General features: G+C 34.1%; 1 long non-coding RNA gene across 1 annotated transcript in view; it reads left to right on the top strand.

The window, feature by feature from the left end:
• Positions 1-19,265, top strand: part of LOC128655813 (uncharacterized) — a 32,133-nt gene that overhangs the window by 7,372 nt on the left and 5,496 nt on the right. The window contains exons 2-3 of the long non-coding RNA XR_008401914.1: positions 13,331-13,389; positions 16,070-16,143. This is a non-coding gene — a long non-coding RNA (uncharacterized LOC128655813). The remainder of the gene's footprint in view (positions 1-13,330; positions 13,390-16,069; positions 16,144-19,265) is intronic.

Raw genomic sequence — 19,265 nt, 5'->3', positions numbered from 1 at the left:
ATACCTCACTTTATAGCTCGTATAAATGTGATACCTCTCTTTATAGCGTGTATAAATGTGATACCTCTCTTTATAACTTGTATAAATGTGATACCTCTTTTTATAGCTTGTATAAATGTGATACCTCTCTTTATAGCGTGTATAAATGTGATACCTCACTTTATAGCTTGTATAAATGTGATACCTCTCTTTATATCGTGTATAAATGTGATACTTCTCTTTATAGCTTGTATAAATGTGATACTTCTCTTTATAGCTTGTATAAATGTGATACTTCTCTTTATAGCTTGTATAAATGTGATACCTCATTTTATAGCTTGTATAAATGTGATACTTCTCTTTATAGCTTGTATAAATGTGATACCTCTCTTTATAACTTGTATAAATGTGATACCTCTCTTTATATTGTGTAAAAATGTGATACCTCTCTTTATAGCTTGTATAACTGTGATACCTCTCTTTATAGCTTGTATAAATGTGATACCTCTCTTTATAGCGTGTATAAATGTGATACCTCTCTTTATAGCTTGTATAAATGTGATACCTCTCTTTATAGCGTGTATAAATGTTATACCTCTCTTTATAGCGTGTATAAATGTGATACCTCTCTTTATAGCTTGTATAAATGTGATACCTCTCTTTATAGCTTGTATAAATGTGATACCTCTCTTTATATTGTGTATAAATGTGATACCTCTCTTTATAGCTTGTATAAATGTGATACCTCTCTTTATAGCGTGTATAAATGTGATACCTCTCTTTATAGCGTGTATAAATGTGATACCTCTCTTTATAGCTTGTATAAATGTGATAAATCTCTTTATAGCTTGTATAAAGGTGATACCTCTCTTTATAGCTTGTATAAATGTGATGCCTCTCTTTATAGCTTGTATAAACGTGATACCTCTCTTTATATCGTGTATAAATGTAATACCTCTCTTTATATTGTGTATAAATGTGATACCTCTCTTTATAACTTGTAAAAATGTGAGACGTCTCTTTATAGCTTGTATAAATGTGATACCTCTCTTTATAACTTGTATAAATGTGATACCTCTCTTTATAACTTGTATAAATGTGATACCTCTCTTTATAGCTTGTATAAATATGATACCTCTCTTTATAACTTGTATAAATGTGATACCTCTCTTTATAGCTTGTATAAATGTGATACCTCTCTTTATAGGTTGTATAAATGTGATACCTCTCTTTATAGCTTCTATAAATGTGGTACCTCTCTTTTTAGCTTGTATAAATGTGATACCTCTCTTTATAACTTGTATAAATGTGATACCTCTCTTTATAGCTTGTATAAATGTGATACCTCTCTTTATAGCTTGTATAAATGTGATACCTCTCTTTATAGGTTGTATAAATGTGATACCTCTATTTATAGGTTGTATAAATGTGATACCTCTATTTATAGCTTGTATAAATGTGATACCTCTCTTTATAGCTTGTATAAATGTGATACCTCTCTTTATATCGTGTATAAAAGTGATACCTCTCTTTATAGCGTGTATAAATGTGATACCTCTCTTTATAGCTTGTATAAATGTGATACCTCTAGCTTGTATAAATGTGATACCTCTCTTTATAGTTTGTATAAATGTGATACCTCTCTTTATAGGTTGTATAAATGTGATACCTCTATTTATAGCTTGTATAAATGTGATACCTCTCTTTATAGCTTGTATAAATGTGATACCTCTCTTTATATCGTGTATAAAAGTGATACCTCTCTTTATATCGTGTATAAATGTGATACCTCTCTTTATAGCTTGTATAAATGTGATACCTCTCTTTATAGCGTGTATAAATGTGATACCTCTCTTTATAGCGTGTATAAATGTGATACCTCTCTTTATAGCTTGTATAAATAGGATAAATCTCTTTATAGCTTGTATAAATGTGATACCTCTCTTTATAGCTTGTATAAACGTGATACCTCTCTTTATAGCTTGTATAAACGTGATACCTCTCTTTATATCGTGTATAAATGTGAAACCTCTCTTTATATCGTGTATAAATGTGATACCTCTCTTTATAACTTGTAAAAATGTGAGACGTCTCTTTATAGCTTGTATAAATGTGATACCTCTCTTTATAACTTGTATAAATGTGATACCTCTCTTTATAACTTGTATAAATGTGATACCTCTCTTTATAGCTTGTATAAATGTGATACCTCTCTTTATAACTTGTATAAATGTGATACCTCTCTTTATAGCTTGTATAAATGTGATACCTCTCTTTATAGCTTGTATAAATGTGATACCTCTCTTTATAGCTTCTATAAATGTGGTACCTCTCTTTTTAGCTTGTATAAATGTGATACCTCTCTTTATAACTTGTATAAATGTGATACCTCTCTTTATAGCATGTATAAATGTGATACCTCTAACTTGTATAAATGTGATACCTCTCTTTATAGTTTGTATAAATGTGATACCTCTCTTTATAGGTTGTATAAATGTGATACCTCTCTTTATAGCATGTATAAATGTGATACCTCTAACTTGTATAAATGTGATACCTCTCTTTATAGTTTGTATAAATGTGATACCTCTCTTTATAGGTTGTATAAATGTGATACCTCTCTTTATAGCTTGTATAAATGTGATACCTCTCTTTATAGCTTGTATAAATGTGATACCTCTCTTTATATCGTGTATAAAAGGGATACCTCTCTTTATAGCGTGTATAAATGTGATACCTCTCTTTATAGCTTGTATAAATGTGATACCTCTCTTTATATCATGTATAAATGTGATACCTCTCTTTATAGCTTGTATAAATGTGATACCTCTCTTTATAGCATGTATAAATGTGATACCTCTCTTTATAGCATGTATAAATGTGATACCTCTCTTTATAGCTTGTATAAATGTGATACCTCTCTTTATAGCTTGTATAAATGTGATACCTCTCTTTATAGCTTGTATAAATGTGATACCTCACTTTTTAGCTTGTATAAATGTGATACCTCTCTTTATAGCTTGTATAAATGTGATACCTCTCTTTATAGCATGTATAAATGTGATACCTCTAGCTTGTATAAATGTGATACCTCTCTTTATAGTTTGTATAAATGTGATACCTCTCTTTATAGGTTGTATAAATGTGATACCTCTCTTTATAGCTTGTATAAATGTGATACCTCTCTTTATATTGTGTATAAAAGTGATACCTCTCTTTATAGCGTGTATAAATGTGATACCTCTCTTTATAGCTTGTATAAATGTGATACCTCTCTTTATATCGTGTATAAATGTGATACATCTCTTTATAACTTGTATAAATGTGATACCTCTCTTTATATCGTGTATAAATGTGATACCTCTCTTCATAGCGTGTATAAATGTGATATCTCTCTTTATAGGTTGTATAAATGTGATACCTCTCTTTATTGGTTGTATAAATGTGATACCTCTCTTTATAGCATGTATAAATGTGATACCTCTCTTTATAGCTTGTATAAATGTGATACCTCTCTTTATAGCTTGTATAAATGAGATACCTCTCTTTATATCGTGTATAAATGTGATACCTCTCTTTATAGCGTGTATAAATGTGATACCTCTCTTTATAGCTTGTATAAATGTGATACCTCTCTTTATAGTTTGTATAAATGTGATACCTCTCTTTATAGCTTGTATAAATGTGATACCTCTCTTTATAGCTTGTATAAATGTGATACCTCTTTTTATAGCTTGTATAAATGTGATACCTCTCTTTATAGCTTGTATAAATGTGATACCTCTCTTTATATTGTGTATAAATGTGATTCTTCTCTTTATAGCTTGTATAAATGTGATACTTCTCTTTATAGCTTGTATAATTTGTGATACCTCTCTTTATAGCTTGTATAAATGTGATACCTCTCTTTATATTGTGTATAAATGTGATACATCTCTTTATAGCTTGTATAAATGTGATACCTCTCTTTATAGCTTGTATAAATGTGATACCTCTCTTTATAGCTTGTATAAATGTGATACCTCTCTTTATAGCTTGTATACATGTGATACCTCTCTTTATAGCTTGTATAAATGTGATACCTCTCTTTATAGCGTGTATAAATGTTATACCTCTCTTTATAGCGTGTATAAATGTGATACCTCTCTTTATAGCGTGTATAAATGTGATACCTCTCTTTATAGCTTGTATAAATGTGATACCTCTATTTATAGCGTGTATAAATGTGATACCTCTCTTTATAGCTTTTATAAATGTGATACCTCTCTTTATAGCTTGTTTAAATGTGATACCTCTCTTTATAGTGTGTATAAATGTGATACCTCTCTTTATAGCTTGTATAAATGTGATAACTCTCTTTATAGCTTGTGTAAATGTGATACCTCTCTTTATAGCTTGTATAAACGTGATACCTCTCTTTATAACTTGTAAAAATGTGATACCTCTCTTTATAACTTGTATAAATGTGATACCTCTCTTTATAACTTGTATAAATGCGATACCTCTCTTTATAGCATGTATAAATGTGATACCTCTCTTTATAACTTGTATAAATGTGATACCTCTCTTTATAGCTTGTATAAATGTGATACCTCTCTTTATAGCTTGTATAAATGTGATACCTCTCTTTATAGCTTCTATAAATGTGGTACCTCTCTTTTTAGCTTGTATAAATGTGATACCTCTCTTTATAGCTTGTATAAATGTGATACCTCTCTTTATAGCATGTATAAATGTGATACCTCTAGCTTGTATAAATGTGATACCTCTCTTTATAGCTTGTATAAATGTGATACCTCTCTTTATAGCTTGTAAAAATGTGATACCTCTCTTTCTAGCTTGTATAAATGTGATACTTCTCTTTATAGCTTGTATAAATGTGATACCTCTCTTTATAGCGTGTATAAATGTGATACCTCTCTTTATAACTTGTATAAATGTGATACATCTCTTTATAGCTTGTATAAATGTGATACCTCTCTTTATAGCTTCTATAAATGTGGTACCTCTCTTTTTAGCTTGTATAAATGTGATACCTCTCTTCATAGCATGTATAAATGTGATACCTCTAGCTTGTATAAATGTGATACCTCTCTTTATAGCATGTATAAATGTGATACCTCTAGCTTGTATAAATGTGATACCTCTCTTTATAGTTTGGATAAATGTGATACCTTTCTTTATAGGTTGTATAAATGTGATACCTCTCTTTATAGCTTGTATAAATGTGATACCTCTCTTTATAGCTTGTATAAATGTGATACCTCTCTTTATAGCTTGTATAAATGTGATACCTCTCTTTATAGCTTGTATAAATGTGACACCTCTCTTTATAGCTTGTATAAATGTGATACCTCTCTTTATAGCTTGTATAAATGTGATACCTCTCTTTATATCGTATATAAATGTGATACCTCTCTTTATAGCGTGTATAAATGTGATACCTCTCTTTATAGCTTGTATAAATGTGATACCTCTCTTTATAGTTTGTTTAAATGTGATACCTCTCTTTATAGCTTGTATAAATGTGATACCTCTCTTTATAACTTGTATAAATGTGATACCTCTTTTTATAGCTTGTATAAATGTGATACCTCTCTTTATAGCTTGTATAAATGTGATACCTCTCTTTATATTGTGTATAAATGTGATACCTCTCTTTTTAGCTTGTATAAATGTGATACCTCTCTTTATAGCTTGTATAAATGTGATACCTCTCTTTATAGCTTGTATAAATGTGATACCTCTCTTTATAGCTTGTATACATGTGATACCTCTCTTTATAGCTTGTATAAATGTGATACCTCTCTTTATAGCGTGTATAAATGTGATACCTCTCTTTATAACGTGTATAAATGTGATACCTCTCTTTATAGCGTGTATAAATGTGATACCTCTCTTTATAGCTTCTATAAATGTGATACCTCTCTTTATAGCGTGTATAAATGTGATACCTCTCTTTATAGCTTGTATAAATGTGATACCTCTCTTTATAACGTGTATAAATGTGATACCTCTCTTTATAGCTTGTTTAAATGTGATACCTCTCTTTATAGCTTGTTTAAATGTGATACCTCTCTTTATAGTGTGTATAAATGTGATACCTCTCTTTATAGCTTGTATAAACGTGATACCTCTCTTTATAGCTTGTAAAAATTTGATACCTCTCTTTATAACTTGTATAAATGTGATACCTCTCTTTATAACTTGTATAAATGTGATACCTCTCTTTATAGCTTGTATAAATGTGATACCTCTCTTTATAGCTTGTATAAATGTGACACCTCTCTTTATAGCTTGTATAAATGTGATACCTCTCTTTATAGCTTGTATAAATGTGATACCTCTCTTTATATCGTATATAAATGTGATACCTCTCTTTATAGCGTGTATAAATGTGATACCTCTCTTTATAGCTTGTATAAATGTGATACCTCTCTTTATAGTTTGTTTAAATGTGATACCTCTCTTTATAGCTTGTATAAATGTGATACCTCTCTTTATAACTTGTATAAATGTGATACCTCTTTTTATAGCTTGTATAAATGTGATACCTCTCTTTATAGCTTGTATAAATGTGATACCTCTCTTTATATTGTGTATAAATGTGATACCTCTCTTTTTAGCTTGTATAAATGTGATACCTCTCTTTATAGCTTGTATAAATGTGATACCTCTCTTTATAGCTTGTATAAATGTGATACCTCTCTTTATAGCTTGTATACATGTGATACCTCTCTTTATAGCTTGTATAAATGTGATACCTCTCTTTATAGCGTGTATAAATGTGATACCTCTCTTTATAACGTGTATAAATGTGATACCTCTCTTTATAGCGTGTATAAATGTGATACCTCTCTTTATAGCTTCTATAAATGTGATACCTCTCTTTATAGCGTGTATAAATGTGATACCTCTCTTTATAGCTTGTATAAATGTGATACCTCTCTTTATAACGTGTATAAATGTGATACCTCTCTTTATAGCTTGTTTAAATGTGATACCTCTCTTTATAGCTTGTTTAAATGTGATACCTCTCTTTATAGTGTGTATAAATGTGATACCTCTCTTTATAGCTTGTATAAACGTGATACCTCTCTTTATAGCTTGTAAAAATTTGATACCTCTCTTTATAACTTGTATAAATGTGATACCTCTCTTTATAACTTGTATAAATGTGATACCTCTCTTTATAGCATGTATAAATGTGATACCTCTCTTTATAACTTGTATAAATGTGATACCTCTCTTTATAGCTTGTATAAATGTGATACCTCTCTTTATAGCTTCTATAAATGTGGTACCTCTCTTTTTAGCTTGTATAAATGTGATACCTCTCTTTATAGCTTGTATAAATGTGATACCTCTCTTTATAGCTTGTATAAATGTGATACCTCTCTTTATAGCTTGTATAAATGTGATACCTCTCTTTATAGCGTGTATAAATGTGATACCTCTCTTTATAGCGTGTATAAATGTGATACCTCTCTTTATAGCTTGTATAAATGTGATACCTCTCTTTATAGCTTGTATAAATGTGATACCTCTAGCTTGTATAAATGTGATACCTCTCTTTATAGCTTGTATAAATGTGATACCTCTCTTTATAGCGTGTATAAATGTGATACCTCTAGCTTGTATAAATGTGATACCTCTCTTTATAGCTTGTATAAATGTGATACCTCTCTTTATAGCTTGTATAAATGTGATACCTCTCTTTATAGCTTGTATAAATCAGATACCTCTCTTTATAGCGTGTATAAATGTGATACCTCTCTTTATAGCTTGTATAAATGTGATACCTCTCTTTATATTGTGTATAAATGTGATACCTCTCTTTATAGCTTGTATAAATGTGATATCTCTCTTTATAGCTTGTATAAATGTGATACCTCTCTTTATAGCTTGTATAAATGTGATACCTCTCTTTATAGCTTGTATAAATGTGATACCTCTCTTTATAGCGTGTATAAATGTGATACCTCTCTTTATAGCGTGTATAAATGTGATACCTCTCTTTATAGCGTGTATAAATGTGATACCTCTCTTTATAGCTTGTATAAATGTGATACCTCTCTTTATAGCTTGTATAAATGTGATACCTCTCTTTATAGTGTGTATAAATGTGATACCTCTCTTTATAACTTTTATAAATGTGATACCTCTCTTTATAACTTGTATAAATGTGATACCTCTCTTTATAGCATGTATAAATGTGATACTTCTCTTTATAACTTGTATAAATGTGATACCTCTCTTTATAGCTTGTATAAATGTGATACCTCTCTTTATAGCTTGTATAAATATGATACCTCTCTTTATAGCTTGTATAAATGTGATACCTCTCTTTATAGCTTGTATAAATGTGATACCTATCTTTATAGCTTGTATAAACGCAGTGGCGGCTGGTGAATTTTTAGGATGGTGGTGCACAAGACCCCGCCCCTATGAGAAAACCACGCCCCTTTGAAAAGACACGCCCCTTTCAAAAAGTCACGCCCCTTTGAGAAAGTCACGCCCCTCAAATGGCCCCACCCATTTGAACCAGCAGTGTTTTTGGTCATCATCTTGTTGAAATATCCTGCCCCTGGGGTAACTTCAACTAAAGTTTGTGACTGATTCCTCAACATTATTCTCAAGTATCTGCTGATATTGAGTGGAATCCATGAGACCCTCAAGAAGATTCCCAGTACAGGTCTTTGGAGGTGGTCTGTGGGCTGTTTTTGACCGTTCTCACCATCCTTTGCCTCTCCGATATTTTACTTGGCCTGCCACTTCTGGCTTACAAGAACTGTGCCTGTGGTCTTTCATATCCTCACTATGCTCACTATGTTCCTCACAGTGGACACTGACATCTTAAATCTATGCAATAGCTTTTTGTAGCCTTCCTCTAAACCATGATGTTGAACAATCTTTGTTTTTAGGTCATTTGAGAGTTGTTTTGAGGCCCCCATGTTGCCACTCTTTAGAGGAGAGTCATAGAGAACAGCTTGCAATTGCCCACCTTAAAACCTTTTCTCATGATTGGATACACCTGTCTATGAAGTTTAAGGCTTAATGGGCTCACCAAACCAATTTTTTCTTCCAATTAATCAGTGCTAGGTAGTTACAGGTATTCAAATTAACAAAATAACAAGGGTGCCCAACAATGTTCCCTCTAATTTTGTTGAGAAGTGGGCGCAAAAAAATTTACCTGTGCAAATTTTTGGCAAGTGATCAAAATGTGTGCGCACTTGAAAACATAACACACATACACAAACCCACACACAGATATTCACATAACCCTCTCCCTCACATTCTCAAGCACACTCACACCCTCTCCCTCACATTCTCAAGCACACTCACACCTTCTCCCTCACATTCTCAAGCACACTCACACCCTCTCCCTCACATTCTCAAGCACACTCACACCCTCTCCCTCACATTCTCAAGCACACTCACACCCTCTCCCTCACATTCTCAAGCACACTCACACCCTCACAAGCTCTTAAACACACACATCCACACACACAGCCACACACACTCACACAGCCACACACACTCACACAGCCACACACACTCACCTCACACCCAGCAAACCAACATTTGGTTAGCAAACAATTTATCTAAACTGCAGAATCTAAAGTGTGCAAAAAAGCAAAGCAAAAGTTCATGGGAGTCACTTATGCAGAAGTGACATAAGATTACCCTTAATCCTAAACCTAATGCAAACATTTTGTAAACTCTAATAGATAAGCATCTTATAAATCAAAGAAAAGAATAATAGAGTGGCGCTTGAAAAGCTAGAGGTGTACACTTGTTTTAAAATTAGTTCAGAAAATATAATATAATAAAATAAATATCAGATCCAAAAAATCCAAAGTATTTAAATATATATAAATTATTTAGGGATTTACTACAAATAAAATGTAACAAACTGATAAGCATAAAACATATATTAATATAATCATTCATCCATCCAATTAATTCAAAACGCATGTTGTGGGCACAACTAAAAATTAGATGTTAATAATATTAAAAATCTGGATAGTATAAAAAGAAGATAAAGTCAATGATGTTGAAAAAAGGATGCCTCTTGTATCCCAAAAAGATACTGAAAAAATATCCCAGGTGATAGTATAGAATCCTAGTCCGTAGTTACAAGATATTTCTCACATGTTATGTATAGGAGGAAATGGAATATCTCAGTGTTTGAAAAAAATGAAGCTAGGCTAGCGGTGGTGTATTTGTAATCCACAGTGTCGCTCGTGGCCGTCTTATTATAAGCATTAGGGCCGTCAGATTGCCCGATAAAATATCCGTGATAGCGGATATGTAAGGGAGCCTTACCGGACCTCTGAAGTGGTGTTACGGGAGTTTCCATCAACATGCGCATCCCCATCTACCGTGATCATCACCCTGGGCCCTGCTCTTACAAAACTGAGCTCTGCTGAGGCTTTTGGCGCTCCAAGATGCGCGCCCTTAATCGCGCTCATTAGAGGGAACATTGGTGCTGTGTAACTGCTGAAATTCAATAACAGCACAGGTCAGCTCAGTATGGCTAGAACGCCTGTTGATGCGGGGGAGGAGCCGGTGATGACGTATCCGGCGTCATGGTGCAGCCTATCAGAGCACAGGCTGGAATTTGTCCCTCCCCACTCGCACAGTTCAGTGTGTGCGATCAAGCTATCAATTAGAATTGCTTGAGGCTGGCCCAAATCCTGCAGACTGACGTAGGCATCACTGACAGAGCCCTATATCATGCCTATCGCACGTGCGGTTTTGTATTAAAGAAACACACACACACAATTTTTTTTTTACTTTAAAAAAAAAAAACAAGCAGAATGTTATTTTTGGGGGTTAAAAAAAATAAAATATAATTTTTCCAATAGGGGGCCATTGAAAAAAATATATTTTATTCAGCATAATTTTATTCAGCATAATTTTTTTTATTTTTTTTTTCTCAGCATCTGACAGTTTATTTTTCTTTCTCATCTGACATTTTTTCTTTTTGCTCAGCAATCTGACAGGGGGGCACGTGCGCTTGTGCACAAATGGAGGAGCCTCCACTGTATAAACGTGATACCTCTCTTTATAACTTGTATAAACGTGATACCTCTCTTTATAACTTGTATAAATGTGATACCTCTCTTTATAGCTTGTATAAATGTGATACCTCTCTTTATAGCTTGTATAAATGTGATACCTCTCATTATAGCTTGTATAAATGTGATAACTCTCTTTATAGCGTGTATAAATGTGATACCTCTCTTTATAGCTTGTATAAATGTGATACCTCTCTTTATAGCTTGTATAAATGTGATACCTCTCTTTATAGCTTGTATAAATGTGATACCTCTCTTTATAGCTTGTATAAATGTGATACCTCTCTTTATAGCTTGTATAAATGTGAGACGTCTCTTTATAGCTTGTATAAATGTGATACCTCTCTTTATAGCGTGTATAAATGTGAAATGTACTTATCGTTTTCACTTGTGGAAGGATCCAACAGCCGCCCCTCCTCTCCTTGCTCACAGCATTTTTCTTGTAATCAACAAGTGGGTTGGTAACTTGGAGATATGCCTTCCTTTTGGCCATGCCGTGGGGGGTCCCACAATGTCAGTGGTGAGGGTATGAGAAGGTGCAATGTACATCCTGTATTTAGTTTATTAAAGGGACACTCAGGCTTTATTAAATTTTCATGATTCAGATACAGCATGTAATTTTAAACAACTTTCCAATTTACTTCTATTAAAAAAATGTGCACAGCCTTTTATATTTACACTTTTTTTGAGTCACCAGCTCCTACTGAGCATGTGCAAGAACTCAGACTATACATATATGCATTTGTGATTGGCTGATTGCTATCACATGGTACAGGGGGAGTGGAAATATATATAACTTTAAAATGTGTTAGAAAAGAATCTACTACTCATTTGAAATTCAGAGTAAATGATATTGTATTGTCTTGTTATCTTGCATTTGTTGATTATGCAAATCTGCTGTGTTTACTGGTCCTTTTAGAAGTGTTTATGGTTTCAAGAGGTGTAATATATAGTGATATTCTTTATATAGGAAACACTGAATATTGGGATAGGGTGGGCCATACAGGGGCAGGGTATACAATGGTAGAGGAATAAGGGTGTCGTTCTGAGGGGCCCCACAAATTTGTCACACACAAGGCTCCGTAAATGCTAAGGGTGTCCCTGCTTGGAGATGACAGAACAATCTGTTGGCATAAAGTAAGCTACTGTGCATGTGCATCATTGCCAGTGAGCTAAGCTCTGAACACTGATGACATCACAATCTGGGCTGCATTAAAGGATTCACTAGTTACAAAAGACTCAACAGACTGTCAATGCTAATCAGCATAGTGCCTAGATGCAGCCCAGATCATGATGTCATCAGTGGGCGGAGCTCGGCAGCCATTTCAAAGAAGCCAAAAACAATATTAATTTTAAAATAACTTTTTTAATGTTCCTGCTACATTAAATAGAAAGGGATGCAGAAACGGGTAAAGTAAGACTTTAGGATGACTCTTGCTTTAAATAATTATTAAATAGTATAAGACAAACACAATCTACTGTGTGTATGGGGGGGGGGATTACATTTACCCCTCCCTTTCACATAATAGTTTTTACTCCATAATCATATTGAATTCAATTTAAAATATGCAAATATGTGTTAGTTTTTATTAAAACTGGCAAAAAAATTGAATTTTACTGGTTGCAAATCATAGAGTTTAGACATTCTAGAGATAGAGTGGTCAGGTGTGCAGTATTCAACAGTGCAGTATGTTAGCAGCCAGCAGTAAAATCATCATGAAAATACTGTTCACATAAATGCCTCCTATGCCTCTACACATTACAAATATGAATCAGAAATAAGTGAGGGTTAGTCAAGGGGTTAAATCACTTCTCTTTACATGTATCGTCAGGTAAAATTATTTATTGCAGTGGCAGCTAAAGGTTAAAATGACTGCTCAGTTGTGAAAAATATACATTATTGTGCCCAGTGACTGACAGATTGTCCAGTATTATTTTGGAGGATAGCTGACAGCCCTAACTTGAGATAATAATCATTTTTTGCAATAACAAGCATAGAAAAATAGGTTATTGATCTCAGGATTATTCCTGGCACTTGCTACATGTGTTATGGACTAGAAAATATGATAAAATATTGGTACAAAATGATTATTAATGCATCACAGGAAGGGGAATCGTTAGGCTAGGGTTATATATTATATCTTGTAAAGATAGCAATGAGAAGCAAACCAGAGCACTTTGTATATGAGCTGTTGTGTGATATTTACTTATTACATTAGATTGCTATTATTTTGACAAAATCTATTAATGACACTTGACATTTTTAGTTCACAGATTAAAGCCTGGAGACTTTAAGGTCATTGGAGCTTTAGGAGACTCACTTACAGTAAGTATTTATATGGGCAGTACTTGTCTGTTTGTTATAGGAAGTGAACAGAGACAGCTAATGTGATTCTTAAATTGCTATTAGAAACTATTATATTATTTCTTATGTTAAAGGGACACTAAACCCAATTGTTTCCTTTCATGATTCAGATAGAGCAGCAATTTTAAACAACTTTCTAATTTACTCCTATTATCAAATTTTCTTCGTTCTCTTGTTATCTTTATTTGAAAACGCAGGAATCTGAGCCGGCCCATTTTTTATTCAGTACCCTGGATAGCACTTGCTGATTGGTGGCTACATTTAGATACCAATCAGCAAGCGCAACCCAGGCGCTGAACCAAAAAATGGCCCGACTCCTAAGCTTATATTCTTGCTTTTCAAATAAAGATAGCAAGAGAACTAAGAAAAATTGATAATAGGAGTAAATTAGATAGTTGCTTAAAATTGCATGCTCTATCTGAATTATGAAAGAAAAAAATTGTGTTTAGTATCCCTTTAAATTAGTCCAGTACATCAGATGGAAGCATAGAAACATAGAATTTGACGGTAGATAAGAACCAAAAAGGCCCATCAAGTCCACCCATATTACATGTTACTTTTTCCTTAGGATAGCCTTATGCATGTCCCAGGCATTTTTAAATTCCTTTACAGTTTTTGGGGCACATTTATCAAGCTCCGTAAGAAGCTTGTGGGCCCGTGTTTATGGCGAGTCTTCAGTCTAAAGACCGCTGCTCCATAACCCTGTCCGCCTGCTCTAATGAGGCGGACAGAAATCGCCGGAAATCAACCCGATCGAGTCAGCAGGGGGTGGCGAGTCAGCAGGCGATGGCCGCGAGTCAGCAGGGGGTGGCGCGAGTCAGCAGGGGGTGGCCGCGAGTCAGCAGGGGGTGGCGCGAGTCAGCAGGGGGTGGCGTTGCACCGGCAGCTCTTGTGAGCTGCTGGTGCAATGCTGAATACAGCGAGCATATTGCTCTCTGCATTCAGCGAGGTCTTGCTGACCTGATCCGCACTGTCGGATCAGGTCCGCAAGACCTTTAATAAATAGGCCCCTTTGTGTTTACCACCTCAAATGGAAGTTTATTCCATGAATCCACCACTATTCTTTCTGTAAAAAAATGCTTCCTCAAATTTCTCCTGAATCTGCTAACTTTAGATTGTGACCCCTTGTTTTTGGCATTTATTTTTTTGTGAAAAATGCTCTCGGCTCCTATTTTATTAAGTCCCTTCATATATTTGAAGGGTTCTATCATGTCACCTTTTTCCCTTCTATCCTCTAAGCTATACATATTTAGATCATAGAGTCTATCTTTGTACGTTTTATATTTTAGACCATCTACCATTTTAGCCGCCTCCTTTGGACAGCTTCTAGTTTATTTATATCTTTCTAAAGAAAATATTGTACATGAACACATGACATGCAAGTTCAGAGTAAATCTGACTCACTAATATAGGTGTTGTCATTATAATCCTAGTTGGATAAGTTTAGGTAAATGCTGAACGTACTCTCCTGCACAGTAGTAATCCCAGCTACACCTTAAAGGGATATTAATGCTATATACAGTATATAGTCCTTTAAAGAGACATGAAACCCATTTTTTTTCATGATTCAGATAGTGCATACAATTTTAAACAGCTTTGCAATATACTTCTATTAACTAATTTGCTTTGTTCTCTTAGTATATTTTCTTGAAAAGCATACATAGGAAGGCACAGGAGCTGTTAGCTAGCTGCTGATTGGTGGAGGCATATAAATGCCTCTTTTCATTGGCTTATCTAGCTCCCAGTAGTGCAGTGCTGCTCCTCCCATAAAGAATGCCAAGAGAATGAAGCAAATTGTAATAGTTGTTTAAAATGTATCTATATGAATCATAAAAGAAAAAAATGTGTTTCATGTCCCTTTAAGACATAGCTGGGATTACTACTTTACATAGTAAGAAGGAACATGTTTTAAATGAATTCCAGAGACTCATCTATTTTTCTTAATTTATGTCTTCTGATGTGGCCAATTAGACTCCTGCACTGATCAAGCAGTCACTGTGCAGCATGTAACTCCACTAATTTGAATGCAATTTAAATAGGCTTTTCAATTTTCTTCTATTATCAAATTTGTTCTGTTCTCTTAGTATTCTTTGCTGGAAAGCATTCCTATGTAGGCTAGAGCCAGCCCGTCCATTAGGCGAACCTAGGCAGTCACCTAGTGCATGAAGCTCTTAGGAGCACATTCCTCCGTAGGAGCTTTTGGCTTCCGCTAATAAGTCAATCACATTTTTACTTTGTAAATATATTTTATTAGACTATCCTTATATTTGTGCATGTGCCAGTCTGCTGTTTTTTATCTTTATTGTCCAACAACTGGAATGACTGTTCTGGTGTGAGAAATGGTCCGTTATAGACATATGCTTCAGGTGATGGATAGATAGGATGATACCGAATACAACTAGGGGCGCATGTACATGTGCAGTGCTGGGAGCTAGCCAGTGCTTGGTAGCTACACACATATGCCTCCTGTCATTGGCTCAACAGAAATGTTTAGCTAGGTACCAAATGTGCATTGCTGCCATATTTATTGTAGAAACTTGATTGTAATTGGTTAGTCTGGTAACACTCTATGTGGGTTCAGATAAACATATAATTACTGATACTTGATATAATTACTGAATTTCTTTCATCTCTCTTATAGGCGGCCAATGGTGGTGGCTCTTCTATTAATGACGTGCTTGATGTGCTGACTCAGTATCGAGGTCTTTCCTGGAGGTAAGTACTAAATATGAGCTATCCATTAACAGGCTACCCACAATGCACTTACCTGAGACTAGTTTGTGAAATTCAGGTGATTTTTAGCCCTAAGTCATGCGTGCTTGATATACCCACATCAAGTCCATAACTTAAATAAGCTCTGTTTGTGATGATAGTTAACACAGATGTCATATTTTTATTACATACTAACATAGTATATGAGGTTGAAAAAAAGACAGAAGTTCAACCTGTTACAAATCTTAATATATTTACAATAAAAGCTCCAACTGAGCTTAAATTAATCCCATTAAAAGGTGACCCATTTAACACCAGCAATCATATGCCTGAATTCTGTTTCTAGCCAGAAATGTATCTAAACCATTTTAAAATGTATCTAAGATATTGGCAAATTGCTCTTATAGTGAAAAAATGTTTACATAGCTTGGGATTTAAATCTCATTTCCTTCACAAACTATTTTCTTGGAATAAACAGAGCTTCCCCCATCTCTGTATATGGGCCTTGAACATATTTATATAAAGTAATCATGTCACCTCTTAAGCACCTTTTTTCTAGAGAAAACAGACCCAGTTGGGCTAACCTCTCCTCCTAGCTTAAATTCTACATTTCTCATATTAGCTTTGTGGCCCTTTTCTGAACTTTTTCTAAGTCTTCAATGTCTTTTTTTGAGATTGATCCCCAGAGCTGCACACCATACTTAAGGTGAGGTCTTACTAGGGATTTATATAGTATAGACATATATATAGACAGAATGATGTTTTCCTCCCTTGCATCAATGCCTCTTTTAATACACGCTAGGCTCTTATTAGCCTTAGAAGCAACTGCCCTGCATTGTTCATCAATGTTTATCTTGTTATCTATAAATATGCACAAATCCCTTTCTTCCTCTGTTTTGCTAAGTCTTGTCCTATTTAAAAATTAGTTTGCCTGTTTACTTTAACTTCCAAAATGTAGATCCTTACATTTTCCTGTAATAAATTTCATTTTCCATTTACGAGCCCATTCTTTTAATTTTTGTAGATCTCCTTGTAAAGCAGTTTTATCCTGCACTGACTTAATGACCTTACACAACTGTGTATCATCTGCAAAAAATAGAGATGTTGCTATTTAAGTCATAAATAAAAAATATTAAAAAGAACTAGGCCCAGTATTGATCCCTGGGGACTCCACTGATTACCTTTGTCCAATCTGAGTATGATCCGTTTACTACTACTCGTTGCTCCCTATCTTTTATCCAGTTATTTATCCATGAGCTAACATTTTCAGCTATTCCCAGTTGGGATGGGCGAATGTTGACACGTTCGTTCATTTCATATTTCAAATGTTTGTACAACATTCTAACATTTGTTTAATCTAATTTGTAATGCTTTCTTTAAATCTAATATTTGATAAAAAAAAATTCTAATAATTCGATTCGAATTATGCAATATTCAAATTCGAAAAATTAGAACAAAAAAAATTTGTAATACTCTCTTTAAATGTAATATTCAAGTGATACAATATTTGATATACAAACATTTGAATGATATATTTTTATCTATTATCTATCAATTTACTTAGATCCCTACCACATGAACTATTGAAGTTCTGAATAGTACTTGTTAAATCAAAGTTACATTTGAAATTTTGAATGTAGATATTCAATCTAATTATAAACTTTCAAACGCCAAAGTATCAATCGAAAACTGGAAATAACATTCGATTACTGCATTTTCATTTTTATCAACATTCGATGGTCCAAAACGATTGTCAACAGGACTATTCGTTCTACTAAACGAACCGCACTTTTAGCACATTCACCCATCCCTATTCACAGTCTCTTAATTGTTTTACATTAATCTTTCATGTGCAAAATCCAAGTATATCACATCGACTGATTTCCCTTTAGCTATATTATTATTAGTCCAATTAATTTAAATTGACTGTACAGGAAGTGAATAAGTGTGTACAGCGTATACATAGGAATCTGTTGCTCACTGGCTGTAAATGTTGGTATAATCAGCAGAGGAACATCTATTTGGCAGACAGCATCATGCTTACACAAGTCAGTAGACAGTCAGCATTAGTGATGTCCCGAACTGTTCGCCCGCAAACGGTTCCCAGCGAACATAGCTTGTTCGCGTTCGCGTCTGCGGGAGAACACATGGCGATGTTCGATCCGCCCCTATGTGTCATCATTGAGGAAACTTTGACCCTGTATGTCACAGCCGTCTGACACATTAGAGCCAATCAACATCAGACACTCCCTCACAGACCCTCCCAGCTACTCGGAATCCGCCATTTTAGACTCATAACGACCTTGCTTTCTTAATGAGAGGACGTGTTGTGTTTTTGCTCCTGACATTAATAGGAAAAACATAGCTAGGCTTGTGTATTTAGTGTCCACTACAGTCCAGAAGGACTCCACTCATCTCTGCTGCAAGGACAGCCCCCCAAAAAGCCCTTTTTAGGGCTATATTTCGTGCCGTTTTTTTTTTTTTTTCGTATTATTTTTATTAGCATTTGCCTGGCTTTCAGCCTGTGTGTTTAAGGCTCACAGCATATGCTGTGATTACTGCCACCACTGATATCTCCCTAACAACATTAGTTTAAATTTAACTAACCAAAATGTTTAATTATTTTGCTAGTGTAAATTTTTTTCATTTTCTATCAGGCCTGTGTCACACAGCATATACTCTGGTTCATTGCTCTGTTCCAGCCACCAGTGTTAATATTCATTTATAACATTATTTTAAATTAAAAAAAAAAAAAAAAAAATATTTTGCTAGTGTAATCTAATTACATTTTCTATCAGGCCTGTGTCTGTCAGGCTCAACAGCATTAATATACCTCATTTTTTTTCAGTCTTTTGGTTAATTGGTCTGTGCCAGGCAGCCACCACTCATATCTTCTTCACCTTAATTTAACTATATAAAAAAAAAAGTTTAAATTTTTTTGATAGTGTAATCTAATATAATTTCCTATCATGCCTGTGTGTTTTGCTGACATGCAGAGCCTACTGTGTTTACTTGCTGCCCTCCCTAGTATATGAGCCACGACTCATATGTGTTTAACCTTTTTTTAATTTCCCCCCCATAAAAATAATTTAAATCATTTTTCTAGTGTAATCTAATAGTATTTT

This window comes from Bombina bombina, chromosome 4 (assembly GCF_027579735.1).
Source record: "Bombina bombina isolate aBomBom1 chromosome 4, aBomBom1.pri, whole genome shotgun sequence".
Classification (NCBI taxonomy): domain Eukaryota; kingdom Metazoa; phylum Chordata; class Amphibia; order Anura; family Bombinatoridae; genus Bombina; species Bombina bombina.
The sequence above is the reverse complement of the archived record's forward strand: the minus strand, read 5'-3'. Positions and strand labels throughout refer to the sequence as shown.